Genomic DNA, 13,957 nt, shown 5'->3' on the forward strand with positions numbered 1-13,957 from the left:
GAGACTCCGTCTCAAAAAAAAAAAAAAAAAGAAGAACATTCCAGGTAGGTGGGGTAGATAGAAAAATTCAATTGTTAGCTGACTCACTGTACTATAGGCTCACCAGATTCAAAAATTAGGTCATTTCTTTCTTAAATTCCCATCACCTCTCTATGTATTTCAAAGTTACATCCTTGTCCCATTAATAACTCTTATAAAGAACGTATTTTTTCAAGTTATCCTTTTTGACTACCTTCTTTACTAAAAACAATGCTAATTGTTGGAAGAATCTATTCAAGTTCAGAGTTATCTCAGTTATAGCCTAAGAATAGCTTAAGTTCAGGTGAATTTGCTTCAGTAATTAAAGATAATACTGTTAAAATTCATCATAGTTGATTCTGAAAAATTAAAAGAAGAGTAGATTCAGAAAAATTAAAAGAAATAGAATTAAAAATGAAAAGAACTATCATTTTTTTTGAAGCTGGCTTCTGTTTCATTCCTGGGCTTTTCCTGATCACAGCCCACTAACAATTAAGAAACAAAATCATTTTCTCTAAGCTGTGACTATTTATTTCAGCTGTCATTGTCACCCACTCTTATAAACAAGAATGCAAATGAAAAGAGCCATGTTGGATTCTGTTCTTTGAGAGACTCTAAAGACAACTTGGCATCTGGCAGATGGAAAATAAAAAATAGTAGGTTTATGTTTTACTAATTATAGATTTCCAAAACAATAGATATGTCAGGAAAACACATGTTAAAAAATGTAAACCAAAGCACAACTATCTACAAGTTACTTTAGAGAAACATTGTCATGTTTTAGATATTAAACTTGAAGGTCTGATAGAAAAATTTATTTTTAGCAGAAGCAATGGGTATGTGTGAGTTTGTGTATGAATGAAATGAGAGCAATGGAAAGAGGTAGAGATGGGGAAGAAGAAGAAGAGAAAATGAGGGGAGAGGAAGAAAGAAAGGAGGGAGGAAAGGGAGGAAGGGGGAAGGAAGAAGAGAGAAAGGAAGGAAGGGAAGGGTTGCAGGGGGCTTGGAGGGGAGAGGGAGAGAGAAATAGATGGATTTCCTTTCAGGCTTGGTTTAAGTATGTTTTGCTGTGTGCAGATGCCCATCTTGGGAAGTAAAGGGTTAGGACTCAACAGATCCTGAATCATGCTTTCATAGTCTGAAGGGGAATGCTCCATCTTCCTTTGCCAGGCAAAAAGAGTAGAAATGAGAAGGTTGTGCCTGGGTTTACTGTTTGCTTTGGATATCTATGTATCCTAGAACTCAGGAAATGCCTGGATGTGAAATATATATGGAGAAAAAAGAAGTGTCCAGAAATTTCATGGAACGTATGTAAAATGTGAGGGGTTTTCTAACTGCTAACAGGTAACATTGAAGCTGATCCATATTGATGAGTTAACCGGGTCTTCAAGAAATTAGGGCATAACTGTACTGCAGAATATCAGCACCCTCAATTCCACTGTAGTATAGCACATTTTTTCTGGCCTAAGTCAACTCAATACTAAGTAAAGTAAATTAACAATATAAAACATAGTAAATTTTCACAAATGTATACTTAAAATGTGATACATTAACCTTATTTATTATCTTAATTCTTTAATAAATGTAACTTCAGAATTTGACATGCATTTTGTTAAAATATAACAACAACCCATTTTATTAAAATATAACAGAGTAGTCTGCCCCAGGAAGCAAGCAACAGGGTAGTGATATGTTTGTAGAAAGTTTAAAACTAACTATAAAAAAAGTTAAAGTCAGTCTGTTATTTTATCACCAAGTGCTTGGGAAATTATAAATAGCATTGATAAAATACACGTCTACACTGGGGCAGACTGATTCCAGGCTGCTGTATATAGAATGTGCCATTTAATCCTGGCACCAACCCATATGAGGTAGGCATTATTAATATTCTCACTTTACAGAGGACCAAACTGAGGCTTAGAAAGGTTAATTTGCCTAAATCATAGAATCAGTCAGGGTGAGGCCACCAGAAACCACATTCATAACAGATATGTCATGTTGCTTTCCTAAAACAGTTTGGATGTTAAATTGTATTGAACACCCCACCTCATTCCCTTTGCCCTACCATACTTCTTTCCTCTAATACAGGGAGAGGAAATGTGATTATTCCATCAATTAATTTCTTCCAGATGATTCTCTATGAGAAATTCTTTATCCTATGTAAAGTCTTACGACAGCATTTGTGGATAGGAATCAAGTTCCAGATTTTTACTCTCAGAAAGAGAGGTCACTCATATATCTTGGACTGATTTTATTAAATCTTTGTCAAATTTGGTCTTGAATCAAAGGTGGATATTGTAAAGAAAATAAGATTTTCTATAATGCTTCTAAAGTTGGGTATGATGGTTAGAGACTGCACTAGTCAACCACCAATGAACAAATGGAAATATGTGGGTTCTGCACATAAGGAGAAGCAGGACCTTATCAAGGTGTCGAGGACATTTGGTGATATTTAATATCCTTACGTGTATGACTGTTAGAAATTCCTCCAGGAGACATTTAGTGCAGCCCTGTTTGTAAGAACTGTAAGCAAGATATATAAATGGAGAGTTTTGAGCCTAGACAAATAAGTAAGTGTGTGTATGTAGGGAATTGAGTAACCATAGGGTAGTGAGAGGACACAGAAAATAAGTCTCATGGAGTGTATCTTTGAATATCTCTGAATTAACTATAGATCTATACCAATAACTTGAGAGTCCAGTCCCAAGGAACAGGCTTGGGACTTAAAACAGGGAAGGTGGGATGAAATTCATCCAGAAAACTGGAACCTGACTGAGCTTAGAAGTTCTGCCTTGGCAAAGGGAGACATGATTCCTGCTTGTGTGGAAAGAGTCTGAGATGGCTGTCACCATCAAACCATGGTCTCTTGTATCATAAAAACATGAAACAGTCAAGGGACTCATACTCATGAAATAAATCCTTCACTGTTCTGTCAGCTACATTTCTTTTCCATTTTCCATACTGATAACCTTTTTCATGTTTTAGAAACTCCTGGTCTTATTGTCTTTTCCCTCAGAATATAAATGTACTTCTTAATTTCCAGGGAACATAGGAGGCACAGATAGGAAACCCTACAACTTTCTACCAACAAACATACAGACTTGGCTAAGCCTTCTTTCATTTTTTATTTCTTTCCTTCTGTTACAATGAACGATACCTAGGTACTTCCTGAGATAATCTTCCCAGTTTGGCTCCAGATTTCATCTCCTTCTTTCTCAGGGTGCATATTGTACTGATTATTTCCTCCCCCTTCCTTGTGTCTTCAATTTCTCCCTACTTCCTTCTTTCCAAATGAATTTAAACAGACTGAAATATCTTACATCAAAAACCCACAAAATAACAGGCCCTACTTTCCTTACTCCCAAACATTCTTCAACTTGCTGTACTCTGCCTTTTGCATCCGTGTAACTACTAAAATGATTTTCACTATATCACCAAGTACATCTTTGTTGTTGAATCTAACAAACACTGTAAAACTCTTTTCTAAACTGAATTACTGTTGTTCATTCTGTCTTTAAATATTCCTTTCTTTATCTTCTAGATTACCCGCTGTCCTGGTGTTTCATACATTTTTCTAATAGCCACTTAACACCTGCTTTGCAGTGTCCCCCTCTGCCAGGAATTCCAGCTTTCTTCCCATTTCTCCTTTCCTTGCATGCTTAATCTGCATAACTCTTCCTCTTCCTCTTCCTAAGGATGTTTTGTTCATATACCCTCTAAGAATTTTTTCCTAAATTTTAACATATGTATTCTGTTCAAGTTTATTTGCTTCCGAAGTACACTTTCCTCAAATAGTACTCACCACTACTGGATCGTAACTAACTCTATACTCACTTGCATTCTTCACTATCTTGCTTCTCAAAACATGGTTCACAAAACCCTCAGCATCAGCATCATGTAGGCACTCCTTAGACATACGGAGTCTCAGACCTCACCTCAAACCCGATGTTTGCCCTTTAACCACATCCCAGGGTGACTTATATCCACATTAAAATTGGGAAGCTTAGTGTGGTTGTATTAGGTGCTTGATAAATATTTATTGGATTAAGTAGAAAAATTCCTAGCTATCCAAGAGATCTGAACAGAAGAAAGCAATTAAGATAGATTTCCTTAAGGTAGGAGTGATACACATAGCTTAAAAGTGTCAGCAAATTGAGAACGTTCTTTTTCCTCAGGTGTAGAAGAAAATCTCCATTCAGCTGCTTTGTGTCTATTTGATACAGAAAAGGGTGTGCTTGTGTTTTGTGGATGTATGTACTGTGTACGTGAGAAAGAGAGAGAGGTAGAGATAGAGGGAGAGAGCGAGAGAGAGAGAGAGAGAGAGAGCAGAGAAGTAGTGAACTTTTAAAATCTCCATGGTTTCCACTTTTTGAGCAGAGTGGAGCAGCTCAAAAGTGATGGGATAAGTACCGTCTAAAGTGGAGCTCACATAAGAAGCAGAATTTGGAAGCTCCTCCTAAGGCAACACCAGGTCTACTGATTTCATTCCATTTCTAGACCCCAAGAACTGAGGTTTTGTATTTGGCAAACATTTACTGAAACCTACCAAATAACTAGCAACATGGCTATTGATAATTCAAAGCAGGCATTGGCAGACTTTGCCTATGGATCAAATCTAGCCTGTGTCCTGTTTTTGAAAGTCCCAGGAGCTGAGGATGTTTTTTACATTTTAAAAGTGTTTAAAAAATGGCCAAGCACAGTGGCTCACACCTGTACTCCCAGCACTTTGGGAGGCCGAGGCAGGTGGATCACAAGGTCAGGAGTTCAAGACCAGCCTGGCCAAGATGGTGAAACCTCATCTCTACTAAAAATAATTTAAAAAAAAAATAGAAGAATATACAACAGATAACATAAATGACCCACAAAATCCTAAAATATTTAGTATCTGGCTCTTTCCAGAAAATATGTACTAATCCTGATTCAAAACTTTATAGCAGGATCTGTAACACTATCAGAGGAACCATGTCAGGGCAAAATCTTCCAACATAAGACTAATCAGTAGCAGGAAAAGGGAAAAGATACTTTGTCACCGTGTTTGTGCATGAATGGTACACACCCACACACCCACCACACACACACATACACACACACACACACACACACACACACACAGTCTGAACAGACTCTAATCTACTGTCTACCGGAAACTCCTGGATATGATTTTCAGGACAATCCTTTTCGTTGAAAATAAGGAGAATAGACCTTTCCTAGTAATTCTTTGTTTTTGTGCAGTGGGTAGTAGAATTTATTTGGTTTGAAAAATTCTGTTCAAGTTTTTAATTTTAATTATGGAAACACTATTCTACAAAAAAAAATTTCAATAAATCAATACAGTCGTTTGCTATCTTTCCTATATGTTAGTTTAAAACAATGGATTATGGCTAACACTTTATCTATAACCAAGTGGCAGTTGTACTTAGAAAAATGTGTTTTTCTTGGTGAGAGGGTGGATTTTTGTTACTATCTGATATAGACATAGCTGTAGTTTGAGCAAAAGATCCTAAGATTTGACTGAGAGGTACATTCAAATTATAGGGCAGAAAACTTTATAAATTTTATTCAGGAAATGTAAAGAACTTTAAAAATATTTTCTCAATAGCTTGATGATGGTGATGATGGTAATGATGATATGTAAGAAACTTGATATTATTTTCATCTTTCTATTTAGTGGAGAAATAATGGCCTGTATGGATGCAAATGCAAAAGTATCTTTCATCACATTGGTGAAGCAATTTTTTGGAGATATCTATCTATTGATATTCATGATTTCTTTGGTCTGCACATGGGAGATAATCTAATTGCCAAAAGGATTAAAATAAGTAAACTTGATTTTTTGGGAGATTGCTGAAGTAAATCCCATGTATATGATCATATACAAATTATAGAGAGAAGGAACACTCACAAACAATTGCAATTATCCTCTAATTTAACATTGCCATACACTTTGTCTTTCTTATAATTCTAAAGCTGTGTATTGTGTGCAAACAATGAATTTATGCAGTACACGTATTTGTAAATTATTTGAAAACAATTTTAATTGCTGGTGCTTCTATGATTAGACTTGAATTTAGTTTACTCTCCTTCTGTTTTGTATAATAGCAGATAACGTCATGCAGAAGGTGCTTTATAACATTTAATGTGTTTAAGGAATCTCTGTTGATGTTAATTAAGTTTGATCTTGCCTCTAGGATGGGACATTCATGTAAAAACTAATTTTTTTACATAAGCCTGCATGATATTTCATTTTTCTTTATGTTAGGTAGCATCCCAAATTAAGGAAACAAGTAATTATTTTTGCCATATCAGTTTTTAGAGGAAGCATTGACTTCTCATCATGTATAAATAGTTTTGCATTTCATACTATATTTATTATTATTGTAATTGATACTCATTGTAATAAATTAATTCCAAATATTACAAATATTTATATGACTAAAATATACACAATAATTAATAACTTCCTTGTGTATGACAAAAATAGCTACAAATACTTTTATGACCAAAATATATAAAATACTGTGCAAGATATGAAGGGTAAGGAAAATGAATGGATCATGCTTTAAGATAAATTTCATGAGGATAGGATAATGCCATATTCTTCTTTATTGCTCCAGAAGAAGGCATATAGTCTATACATAGCAGATTAAATGTTGAGTAACAGGGTGAATCTGTAATGAATGTAATGGAAAATGGATATAAGAATAATGCACAATGAACCATAGCGCAATTTGAATGTAAACATATAAGTGCCTTAAAAAATTTCAAGTGATGTGAAAGTTCAAACAAGAGAAGAATTATATAAGGTTAAAAGTGGGGAGGAGATGAAATCTAAGAAGACTCCTTGTTAGAGTGATTATTGAGATGTCTTTAGATGACAGAGAAGACTTTCAATAGTCATAAATGAGATAGGGAACTATCTTAATTTATTTGTTCTGCTAAAGAAAATACCAGAGACTGGATAATTTATAAGTAACATAAGTTATTTTTCATAGTTCTGGAGGTTGGGAAGTCCAAGATCAAGGCGACAGCAGATTCAGTGTCTGGTAAGTCTCCCCTAGACTGCCTTGTGGCCAGGAGTGGCCACATGATCCAGTATGACCAATGATAAGGAAGCCACATTTGTCCAGTGGGGCCACCAGACAAATGTTTTGAAAAGGGACACACATGGTGGACACACTTCTCAGCCCTTGCTCCCTCTTCCGGCCTGTAATGCCGATATGAGCTGAAGGTGAAATGGTCATGCTACAATCATGGCCAACCATGAGGACACTGCTTCCAAGAGGGTGCTTTGCTGCATCCTCTGGAGGGAATACATGCCATGTCCTTATATGGCAGAAAGAGCAAAAAGAGAAGAGGGACTAGGGCATTCCTTTCAAATTCTTTTATAAAGGTACTAACCTTTTTCCTGAAAATGGAACATTTGTACTTAATCACTTCCTAAAAGAGTGTTAGTTTCCACCATATGAATTTTGGAGGGTCATATCCATTCAAACCATAACAGGAACATTTAAGCCAGAGAGAAATCACATGAAACAGGCAACAGAGATAGAAACACTTGGGAGGTGTTAGGTGAAGAGTGACTATTGTGGATTGACTGGAATGGGACGTACATGTAGGCAGAATGTGGGAAGATCAGGATTTAATATTCTCTAACAGAATCATTGAAAAATGAGTAATTTATATCATCTGATCTTCTGTGGTGCTGCCAACATACTCTGCAATAAAGTATTAAACAACGTCTTCAAAAAATGGACAGTCAATATTATGTAACCACTTCAGGTAAATTGTTTCGGATTTAAAAATACATAGTTATCAAGTAAGTTCCTTAAGTAATGCCCAACATTGTTTCAGATGTAGAAGATACAACTTTGGCAACTCTTTTAGGAAATAATAAAATTCTTTCTTGTATTAATTTTACTTTCTGTGAATGGAATAAACTTAGATAGTTTTATATCCTCTCAGAAGCTAAAATTATTTTACTAATTATTTGCTATTCTATCATTAAATAAAATATTGAATAATAAAGTTTATTGTAAGGAAATCACATATCATATACAATGGTGTTGTACTTAAATCTGGGCTCCTGTTGTTTATTTATTGTTTGTTTTTAACATATAATATTTTAAGTTATTTCTTGACTTTTACATAGTCCCCCCTTATCCACAGGACTGAGACTCCCAGTGGATTTCTGAAACAAAGGATAGTACCAAATAATATATACACTATGTTTTTTCATACACATATGTACCTATGATAAAGCTTAATTTATAAGGTAGGCAGAGTAATGAGACAGCCAGGTGAGAAGGGCTCCCTGGCAGAACCTCCAACTGACCTGCACACTGGGAGGACTCCACACGTGGGTGGAGCCTTGGGAAGTTTGCGCCATTTACAGTAGAGAGGAGCCTGGCCCCTCTTCTTCCTGGGTAGTACTGGGATTCAGTCTGAGAGGCAGGAAGGGCACTAGCAGGACTCCGGCTTTGCGGACTGTCCCTGTTTTCCCCCACCCCTCTTTTCCTTTTACCCAATAAATATCATTTTTCTTACTCTTCAAGTTGTCTGCGAGCCTAATATTTCATGGCTGTGTGACAAGGACTCCATCTTTAGCTGAACTAAGGAGAAAGTCCTACAACAGTAAGAGATGTACAACAATAACTAATAATAAAATGGAACAATTAAAACAATATGCCAGGATCACTATTCTTGTGCTTTGGGGCTACTGTTAAGTAAAATAAGGGTTTCTTGAATACAAACACTGTGATACCACAACAGTCAATCTGATAACTGAGAGGTCTACCAGTGACTAATGGGTGGGCAGCGTATGTTCAGCTTGCATACACCAGACAAAGGGGTGACTCGTGCATACACCAGACAAAGGGGTGACTCAGAGCTGGATGGTGTGAGATTTTATTACAATACTCAGTATGTCACACAATTTATAATTTATGAGTTCCTCATTTCTGGTATTTTTCATTCAATATTTTTGGATTGTGTTTGACCACAGATAACTGGAACTGCACAAAGTAAAACTGTGAATAAGGTAGTGATACTGTACTTCTAGAGAAAGTATTACAGAATTTTTCTTGAACATTTGTGTTGAGACTTAGAAAACAGAACCCCAAAATGAAGGACTCAGAAGCAGCCTAAAAAAACAGTTTTATTCGGGCTGGATGTGGTGGCTCACCCCAGTAATCCCAACACTTTGGTTGATTGAGGTGGGTGGATCAGATCACTTGAGGTCAGGAGTTTGAGACCAGCCTGGCCAATATGGCAAAACCCAGTCTCTACTAAGAAAACAGAAATTAGTGGGCATGAATGGCACATGCCTGTAATCCCAGCTACTCAGGTGGCTGAGGCAGGAGAATCACTTGATCTCAGGAGGTGGAGTTTTCAGTGAGCTGAGATTGCACCACTGCACTCCTGCCTGGACAACAGAGACAGACTCTGTCTCAAAAAAAGCCCCAAAACAACAAAACACCCAACAACAAAACCCAGTTTCTTTCTGATCTTCTCCTGCTCTCCTGTCTTTTACCCATTACTTTCCTCCACACAGGTCTTAGAAACAAGCATCCTTCTTCCCTAAAGCTAGTTGTAGAAACCAGCATCCCCTCCCTCAAAGCAAGGCTAAAATGTTGCTCTACCTAAACAAACCTAAAACAAACCTAAAAATGTTGCTCTAACCCACCTCTGCCTTTTTGGGTAAGAACTGGCCATAAATAAATTTTCCGGCCTACTTTGTTTGATAGTAGGCCATAACACCCCCGTTCCTGTATTCCAGAAAGGGTCCTGCCTCATACAGGGAGAAAGAAAATACTGCATGGAGAGGCCAAGAAGATCTCAACAGACAGCATTGCTGGGTTTCAGCACCCGGCCTGTTTCCATTAGGGTGTGCCCTTCTTGTCCAATCACAATTCTGCACACTTGTCCGTTCTTCATTGAACCTAGGCATAAAAATGGGTGGCTTTTCCTGTATCTTTGGGTCTTTATTCTGAGGACTCCCATGTCATGTAGAACTTTGATTAAAAAATATATATTGTGCCTTTTTATTGTTAACCTGTCTTTTGTTATAGGAGTGACACGACCCTTATGATGGGGAAAAAAAGGATCACCACTTTTCTGCTCCTACTTTTGCATTTCCAATATATGGCAATGCTGTCATGTGGCCATTGGAATTTGCAAAAGAAAATCATAATGAAAGGAAGCAGATGTTTACTGCTGATGAGAAACTCTATGTGAAGCTACTACCAAAATATCCATCTTTTATATCAATAAGCTGTTTTTCGTTTCTGCCTTTCTCTATGTGCATTAGAATATCTTATGTATATTATTCACTGCAGGAAATATAATGTTTGCAGGAATATTGTAATAAGATTTAAGTGTCATATTGAAGGAATAGTTGGAAAATTAACTCAGGAGAATTGAACAGCTGCTGATTTCCTCTTTGTATTATTTTTAGGAAGTAAAGCTTTTCAACTAGATTTTCCTAGGGTGGATTACAGGAAGCTCATGAACTAGGGAAAAAAATAAGGTCCAAGAACACAGGGAGAAGAAAATGTTTGTGTCAAAAGGCATATTTGCAGATATGCTTAAAAATTATTTCTAGTGACATATTTCCTTCATATGTTAATAAACTTCATTAAGAGACATTTTAATGTAATAGTGAAATTAGTACTATTTTTTTCTTAACACTCACTTGAATAGGAAAAAATATGTTTTAGAAAGTCCTTGGCATTCATTTGGAGTCAGTGTTTGTTGTTTATGATTTTTCTTTAATGAGGTAGTATTGAGGGTCTTCTCAGTACCCTCTCCTGGAGGTTAGCATGTGGTGTGGCATATCATCATGCCTGGGAACTGTGTAGTAGGGAAAACCAAGGCGTCTCCCCTTCTATACTCTCAGCATAACACTTCTGGTCCCCAAAATATGTGGGCTTCTTCCCACACTGATTTTCTGATACCAACATGATGTCCCACCGTTTAATTCAATCCTTTCATTGTCCACCTGTAGTTAAGAGTCAGATCCCACAAATTAAGGGCTCAGTCCTACAAGACTGCCCCCACTTCTCTTTGGGGGTTGCAATCACAAGTCAGGACCTTAATTACTCTCATTGACTGGCTATAAATTGTTGGTGCCCATGACCCTTTTCACAGGCCTATGAATGACTGACAGAACTCAGAGAAACACTTAAGTTAGCCAGTTTCCTAGAAAGAATATTAAAAATGATACAGATGAAAAGCCAGATGAAGATGTACACAGAGCAAGGTTAGTGGGAAGAGGCATGGAGATTACATGCCCTCTCTGGGTGTGCCACCTTTCCAGCACTTCCACATGTTCAGAAACCAGGAATCTCTTTTATCTAGTAGTTCAGGAACTTTTATGGAGCCTTCATCATGTAGGCATGATTGATTATTAACTCAACATTCAACCTCTCTCCCCTTCCTGTATGATGGGAATGGAGGATGGAACTGAAACTTTTAAGCTTCTAATCATGGTTTTGTCTTTCTGGTGGGCAGCCCCTACCCAGGAGCCCACCAAAAGGCACCTCATTAGAACAAAAGATGCTCCCATCAACTGGAAAATTCCAAGGGATTAGGAGCTCTGTGTTAGCAACCTGCGACAAAGACCACTATATATTTCTTATTATAATCACAGTATCACAGGTACAAAGCTACAATAACATAATGATCATAGAAACACTTATTAAACATTTATTATAATCCAGCATTACAAATTTTACTTATATTTGATCCTCTGATCAGAGGTTAGTTGCTTTGACTTTTGTCTAGTAGAGGCAGATAGTTCAAAATGATAATACCTTTATTTACATCAATATTTACAAGTCACATTTATATTAATAATGGAGCAAATAATGAAAACAAGAAACACGTAGGAGTGAAGATTATTTTGCCTCCCCCTCTAAAGGTTCAAGTCTGCTGAAGTGAACTGACAATAGATTAACAGGAGAAAAGGTATATAAATGTATTAATGTGCATAAACATGGGAGTCATATAAAATATGAGATAAAGAAAGGCCAGATGGCTGAAGCTTAATTAGCAACCTCTTCACAGGGGAGAGGGAGATGGGGAAATGTGGGCAATTTTGAGGGTCAGTAAATGTTTTCTAGGGGAAATGAATCAACCCAATAAACAGACAATGGTTTGTAAAGGATCCTCTTTGGAAATTGAATGGGATCCACAAGTTACAAGATTGTAACTGCACTGTGAACAATGGTTCTCTTATTATGCAGATATAGTCTCTTATGTAATATCTTGGAGCTGCCCTCAGAAGAATAGATGAAATGTCTGTCTGGACATGATGACCACTATTAGTCTCTTTTCTCCTATTTCCTTCTGTTGTTCAGTGATCAGTCTTTACTAGGGAAAGGGTTTAAAACAATTGAATTTCTTTTGGAAAAAAGTTTCATCATTCGGATATGGAAATTCCAGGAAGAGCTCCTCCCTGTATTTGGGAGGCAGGGACGGACAAGAGAAGGTCCTTGATTTTGAGGCAGCTTCTAAGGCCTTCCAACTTCCTTTATTTCTAACGTGTTCAGCATGCCATATTTTAGGATATAATTTTCTGAATTCCAACACAAGTAACAGAAAACAAGTAACATAATACATGAATATTGCAGATAACAATATTACAGGTATTGTATTAGTCCATTTTCACATTGCTATAAGGAACTGCCCGGGACTGGGTAATTTATAAAGGAAAGAGGTTTAATTGACTCACAGTTCTACATGGCTGGGGAGGCCTCAGAAAACTTACAGTCATGGTGAAAAGTGAAGGGGAAGCAAGACACCTTCTTCACAAGGCAGCAGGAAGGAGAATGAATGCAGGAGGAACTACCAAATAGTTACACAACCATCAGATCTCATGAGAACTCACTGTCACAAGAACGGCATGGAGGAAACCGTCCCCATGATTCCATCGCTTCCACCTGGTCTTTCCCTTGACACGTGGGGATTATGGGGATTATGGGGATTGCAATTCAAGGTGAGATTTTGGGTTAGGACACAAAGCCTAACAAAATTAGGTATCATATCTTTGTATTTAAACTTTTGAATTCAGAGTGATCACTAAGGTATAGGTGAGGAAATTGAGACTCATAGACGTTAAGAGTATTGTTTAATTTACAAAGCTAGCAAGTGTGAGAGGTGGAACACCAATCTAGGGCTTCTGATTTCTAAATTGGAGCTCTTTTTCTTTAGTAAAATGTGAATTTTCTCAGGAAAAAGCCATACATTTATGAAAACATCTCATGTACCCCATAAATATATATACCTACTATGTACCCACAAAAAATAAAAATAAAACATATCCATATATTATTTTAAAAACCTATACATTATCAATTCAAAGGCTGTTGACTCCAAACCATCCCTTTTATCCTACTTTATCATGCTTTTGAGTTGACTGCATGATGGCAAACATTTAAAACTAAAACATTCAGTCAAGAATGTAGCCATTTTTGTCTCTGTAACATCTACCAGATATTTGGAAACCCAAAATTATGAAAATTCTGAACTAACAGTTTAGAAGCATATGGTCCCACATACTCATTCCACAGATGACAACACTGGGTTGATAACTCTTTTCACAAAACACAGCAGGGCTTTCCATGAACCCAATAAAAACTAGAAATGATAATATTACAGTAGTGATATTTTTAGAGAAAATGGCTTTGCTCTTTCAATATTTTCATTTATATAGTCCTTTTTATATTCAGAGAAAGGAACATTTTGTTATGCCCTTTATTAGAAAAAAAGCAATCAAGGCCATTTATGCCAGAGTAAGCAAGAAGGCACATAACTCCAGGGAGTTATCCATCTTGAAGAAAATTTCCATTTGAATTTTGTGGCTCATTTTTGTTACCAGTCTGGTTTAAGGTATCTAATAGATGAGACAACGTTAATGATATGGTCCAAGAGAAAAGATCTT

Source organism: Colobus angolensis, unplaced genomic scaffold (assembly GCF_000951035.1).
Source record: "Colobus angolensis palliatus isolate OR3802 unplaced genomic scaffold, Cang.pa_1.0 Scaffold334, whole genome shotgun sequence".
Taxonomy (NCBI): Eukaryota; Metazoa; Chordata; class Mammalia; order Primates; family Cercopithecidae; genus Colobus; species Colobus angolensis.